The following is a 6,218-nucleotide window of genomic DNA, read 5'->3' as shown; positions in this document are numbered from 1 at the left end:
GATATCTCTAATACAATATAGCGCAATGTTGTAAAAATTGTGAGGATCTAAGTTCTACGTCTATTAAAGCATGCTGACGTAGAAATAATTACCAAGTGAAATGATGTATCTTGGTAAGCATAAAGCTTATTAAACCTACAAGCCAGGCATCAGAAGATGTCATGTCATTTATATACTAAATGAAAATTGTCTCAGCCTATATGGCATACTTGACAAAATTTATATGAAAATTTCTAAGGGATTCAAAATGCCTAAAAGCATATACAAGCTCTTGAAAAATTTATTATAATCCTTAAATGGGTTAAATGAATCAAGGCTGATGTTTAATCTTCATAATGAATTATTCATTGACGAAGGGTACAAAGATGACTCTGTATACCCTTGTCTCTTTATAATAATCAAAATATTTCATATTGTTCTGCATGTTGATGACTTGAATATTATTGAGCTTTTGAAGAGTTTCTAAATGCAGTAGATTATTTGCTAAAAGAACTGAGAAAATTGAATTGGTCCTGAAGTATCATATCTTTGTGCAATTAATGCATTTAGATATCTTGCTATAACTATGAACATGATATAGTTTGTACTTCTACATGGAGATATTGAAGTAAAGATCAATTGCATCTTGCAATGAAAGTCCAAACATGAATGTGTTTATCCTAACACATATTGTCAAGCTTGTATACGGGTTATTCATATGATCGACGTAAATGTTTGATTCAAACATGTTATTTATGCCCATGAGATGTTACTGTCATATCATGTTTCATGATGACAAGATAACAACAGTTTATAAAGCAAGTCAGGAATAGTCTTGATGTGGTTCCAACAATATTATATGACAACGATGCAACTCTATCAAGAGGTGGCATGGGTGATCAACCAGTTCGTTCAAATGATGATTTTGACAGATATAAAGGCATTGCCAACCTCAACATACAATAAGTTGATTTTCAAGATCGGAGTACATCATCTTCAAGGATTAAACGAATGCTTTAATCAGGAGGAGTAAAATACGCGCTGCACTCTTTTTCCCTTAATCAAGGTTTTGTCCCATTGGGTTTTCCTGGTAAGGTTTTTAATGAGGCGGCAAGAAATGCGTATTGCCAGATATGTGTACTCTTTTTTCTTCACTAGAATTTTTTCCACTAGCTGTTTTCTAGTAAGGTTTTAACGAGACACATCATTTATTAATAAACATCCAAAGGGGAGTGTTATAAACTACCATTTGTCAAGTTGTAATTTGGATGTATTATTAATGATAATACAACTAAGTGTATATTGTACCACTTGACTTAAAGTGATAAATACAACTTACACTTGAAGTTGTATCTTAGTTGTACCAAGTTGTATCCATCAACTTGCACAAATTGTATATTGTAGACTGAGAGGCAAAATTCTTCTAAAAATAAGAAGCTTTGCCTTGTCATTTCTAACACCAAGAAAAGTGATAATACAATATCTCCCTCCTCTCTACAAAGTTATTTTAGTTTGTTTCTCTTATTTATTTCCAATTATATAAAATTTTATAACAAAAATGATTTTTTTGTTGTTATTGGATAAAAGATGACCTTTTTTCTAATTAAGTGCGTTAAACGGATGGTTTATCCAAATTAAGTACTTAAATTATGAACTTTTTCCGGAAGGCATATGATTGAGAATATTGTTTTACTAATAAACTAGTTTTTCACCACAAAGGGTGTGGTGGGATAGATGAGATTCCTTCATCAATAACAACGGTCATGGGTTTGATCCATGGAATAAAGGAACTCCTGTTAGGGAACATTTCCCTTACTGAGTCAAATACGGTGAGGATCCGGACTAGTCAAGTCATTGACTTTTGAATACCAAATGATTAGACAATGCTAATGCGAAAACAATAAAAAAACAATAAGTAACGGGGTTCGGATCGTTGAGATCCTACATCCACAAAGCACGGTCATCACTTTACAATCAAAGGAGAAAAGAAGTTACTAGATGGAATACCTCAGGAAAATAATAGAACTAGCCAACATGTTATACTACTACATTAAAGGTCTCTCCTAGAAAAATCTAAACCCCAATAACACCCTAAGGCCCGCAAGAGCTTCGGTACTTTCCCTTTAGAGTGGGGTTTGGTTGAAACTTCTTCTCAATTTCACATAAAATATAACTAGTTTTTCTTTCACTAGCATATATTAACAGAATGGACTAGTCTGAGTAGTCAAATGTGAGAAAAATGATAAAAATGGCCCCTTATGTCGGGGGTTAGGTCAAACTAATAATCACTTAGATATACTTCAAACCAATTTTGGCTCTTTAAGTTTTTCAAAAATAAGCATTTTTTATTTCCGTCAAATATTCTACTAACAAACTCTGCATTTTAGATTTGAGGGGTGACCGCAAAAAAAAAAAAAAAATCTAACTAGAAGCCCAAGAAAAGACCTATAAAATCCTAGAAACCGCATTACAAAAAACTACACTAGACACTAAAAATAGCAGAAGTTGCACCTCAAACAGTTGCAACATGCTCTAGAAAATAGACTAAAAGTAGTAGAAACTGTAAAAATCGAACCTGAGTTCTTGCTAAATCCTTTTCTTCACAGTTTTTATCAAATCTAACAATAAATTGTTAAATATTCGATGGGGACCACTACTTATATTTAATAGACTACTTTGAAGTCACCCAAACATAAAAGAGTAAGAAACTATTTTTATTATTCTCTCAAATGTGAGATTTACACCGGCTTGACATTATACTAACACCTAAGGGTGTACATGGATCGAGTTGATTCGGTTCTTTTAAATACCAAACTAAATCAATTGTGTCGGGTTTTAAATTTATACATCAAATCAAATCAATAAAATTTGAGTTTTTCAACTTCTGGTTTTCTCGGGTTATTCGGTTTTCTTGGATTTTTCGGATTTTTTTCGAAATAGCCTTGATACAAAACAAATAACTTTTACTTCAACTATTTTTTTAGTCCTAGTAAGATACAACAATATAATTAAGGTGTTTCTTAAGAAAATAACACAAAATGTGAAAAGAGTGATAACATTATATTAAAATATATTCAATAAAAGCTAATATAATCAGTTAAAATAAATATTGTTAATTAACAAGCCATAAAAGAAAATAACCATAATCTAAAAATACTAAGTGATGCTAAAATAAGTATAAATTACATGACAAAGAAAAATAACTTAAGTTATGTATTTTTACTCTCTAAATCAATTATGCAAAACTAAAGGTTGAATTGGTAGTGGTAAATTGAATTTCTTTTGTTGCATTAAGGTTGAATTGGTCTTGGTTTAGACTTTATTTGAGTTACCAACATCCATAGGATAATTGACATTCAAAATTCTAAATTCAAACTTGAATAAATAAAAAAAAAAAACTACGAAAAAATTTAAGAAATTTACAAATTACATTACAAATAAATATTTTTATGTATAAAATATTTTAAAATTGAATATATGTAATGTCAGGTTAATTTAGTTCGGTTTGACTTTTTTTTAATTAAAACTAAACCAAACCAATTATGGTCGAGTTTTTTTCAACACCAAGCCAAGTCAAACTAAACCTATTGAATCGAACAAAGAAGAAAGATCAGGGGTCAAAGTGTAAATTCTGGAAATCAGGAAGTTAGTTATTAACACTTCCTAAAGTTAGTTAAGGAGGCAGTTAGGTTCACAAATTAGTGAACTGATTATAGGTTAGATTAGAGGGATTAGTTAGTGATTTAATCTTCTATATATATACATCAACATGTATTGTAAAAGATCACTTCATCATATTTATATCAATGAAAGAAGATAAAATCCTCTCTTTAAAACTACCTTCTTCCTTCTATTCTTGTGTTCTTCAATATTGAATATTATTCTTCTCTTCATTCTTCCTAAATCACAAACTTCTTCATGGTATCAAAGCAGTGAGCAATAACTCAGTTATTCGATCAAGAATATTGTGTATATCAAGTTTTTCAAATTTGTTAACTCAATATGACTGGTGCGAAAGGAATTGGTTCAACACCAGAACAAGTAAATGGAATCCCTCAAACTGAAAATGTGAACAACAATGACAGTCAGTAGCTACTGGAACTGGTGGTGTTCTTGATCATAACCATCCCTTGTATCTTCAATCTTCAGATGTAAGTGGTATATCTCTAATCTCACTACAATTGACTGGTGACAATTATTCTCTGTGGAGTAGGTCACTGAGGTTAGCATTGTTAGGTCGAAACAAATTTGTGTTTGTGAATGGATCTTGTAAAAGGGAAAATTATGGAGTGGAACTATGGGATCAATGGGATAGGGTGAATACCATTGTGCAATCTTGGATAATGAACACTGTATCTAGTAGTATTCTTAGTGGTATGGTATATGCTGAAACTGCTTATGAGGTTTGGGAGATGGATCTAAAAGAAAGGTTTGCCAAGATTGGTGGGTCAAGAACCTACAATTTACACAGAGAGATAGCAACCCTTAGTCAAGGAACTTCTACAGTTTCTGAATACTATACAAGACTCAAGAACTTATGGGTAGATTATCAGGCTTTAGTTCCTCCACCAGGGTGCAACTGTGATAAATCTAAAGACGTTGTAGAATATCTGCAGAGGCAAAAGTTATATCAATTCTTGATGGGATTAAATGAAAACAATATGCAAGCAAGAAGTCAGATACTTCTGATGTCACCACTGCCTTCTGTGAACAAAGCATATGCTATGATCTCTGGGGATGAGAACCAAAAATCTGTATCTGCTAAGTCTGCAGGGTTGTTAGGTGCTATGCCAACTAGTTTTGGCCACAATGCTGGGTCTAGTCATGATCCTACAGCAATGTACTCAAGGGCAGGTCCTCAGAAATTCAAAAGAAACTATAATAATCTGTACTGTGAGGTCTGTAAATTGAAAGGGCATACCAAAGAAAACCGCTATAAGGTGGTTAGATATCCACCTGGTTTTAAGTCCAAAAGAAAGGAGCACTCTACTTATAATGTGTATGTTGATGTTGCACATCAAGAGTACGAACCTACAAAATTGGATAAGCAAAATGAAGTGCATCACAAGGCTGCAGGAATGAATGCCAGACAAGGTGCAGAAATGGTGAACCAGATGCAAGTTAGAAGAGCACCTATGTTCTCAAGGTGTCAATATGAACAAATAGTAAAGCTGATGAATCAAAATGTGAATTAACTTCAGTCCTTAGATGCTGCTCATGCTCAATCTTCTGCAAATGCAGTAGGTATTAGTAGTAATAAATCTTTACTAGTTTCTAGCATTTTGAAACAATGGATCATAGACACTGGGGCAACAAATCATATGGTGTCTGATGTGGAGTTAGATAAAGCCTCAGTGATCAAAAGCACTAACAAGAAAGTACATCTACCTAATGGAGAGATGTTGAGTGTCACCCATACTGGTTCAAGCACAATATCAGAAAGAAGTACCTTGAATAATGTGTTTTACTTACCTCAATTTAGGTACAACTTAATGTCACTTGCCAAGTTGACTAGAGAACTAGGTTGTGCAGCCACTTTCTACCCTGATTTCTACTTGTTTCAGGATCTTTACAATGGGAAGGTGAAGGAGATTGGTAAAATCCAAGAGGTCTGTACATATTGCTGAATAAGTCAACTGCTGAACTTGCTGATGGATAGTTGAAGTTGGGACTGACTGCTAGAGAAACTACTACAATTCCTGAAGAAGAAATAAAGTTGTGGCATTTAAGATTTGGACACACATCTAGTAATATTTTGAGAAAATTGATTACTGCACAAGCTGATGTATAACTACTCTAAAAAAAATGTAATGTGTGTCCTTGTGCCAAACAATGTAGACTTCCTTTTCCTACTAGCTGTTTCAGAAGTACATATAGTTTTGATCTCATCCATTTGGATGTGTGGGGTCCTTATAAGGTTCAAACATTTGATGGAAACAAATATTTCTTGACTATAGTGGATGACTTTACCAGAATGACTTGGATTTATTTGCTTAAGATGAAATCAGATGTGTGTTGTGCTGCATTATTTCTTAAAGTTTGTCAAAACTCAATTCAACAATCTCAACAATCTCAGTATTGGCTTATGAAGATGATATGTTAATCACTGGTGATCATGTGGAACAAATAGATGAAACAAAACTGGCACTACAACAAGCCTTCAAAATGAAAGACTTAGGAGAGTTAAAGTACTTTCTAGGAATAGAATTTGCAAGATCAAGTAAAGGAATACTAATGCA

This window comes from Lycium barbarum, chromosome 4 (genome assembly GCF_019175385.1).
Source record: "Lycium barbarum isolate Lr01 chromosome 4, ASM1917538v2, whole genome shotgun sequence".
Classification (NCBI taxonomy): domain Eukaryota; kingdom Viridiplantae; phylum Streptophyta; class Magnoliopsida; order Solanales; family Solanaceae; genus Lycium; species Lycium barbarum.
This window is presented reverse-complemented; position numbering follows the sequence as displayed.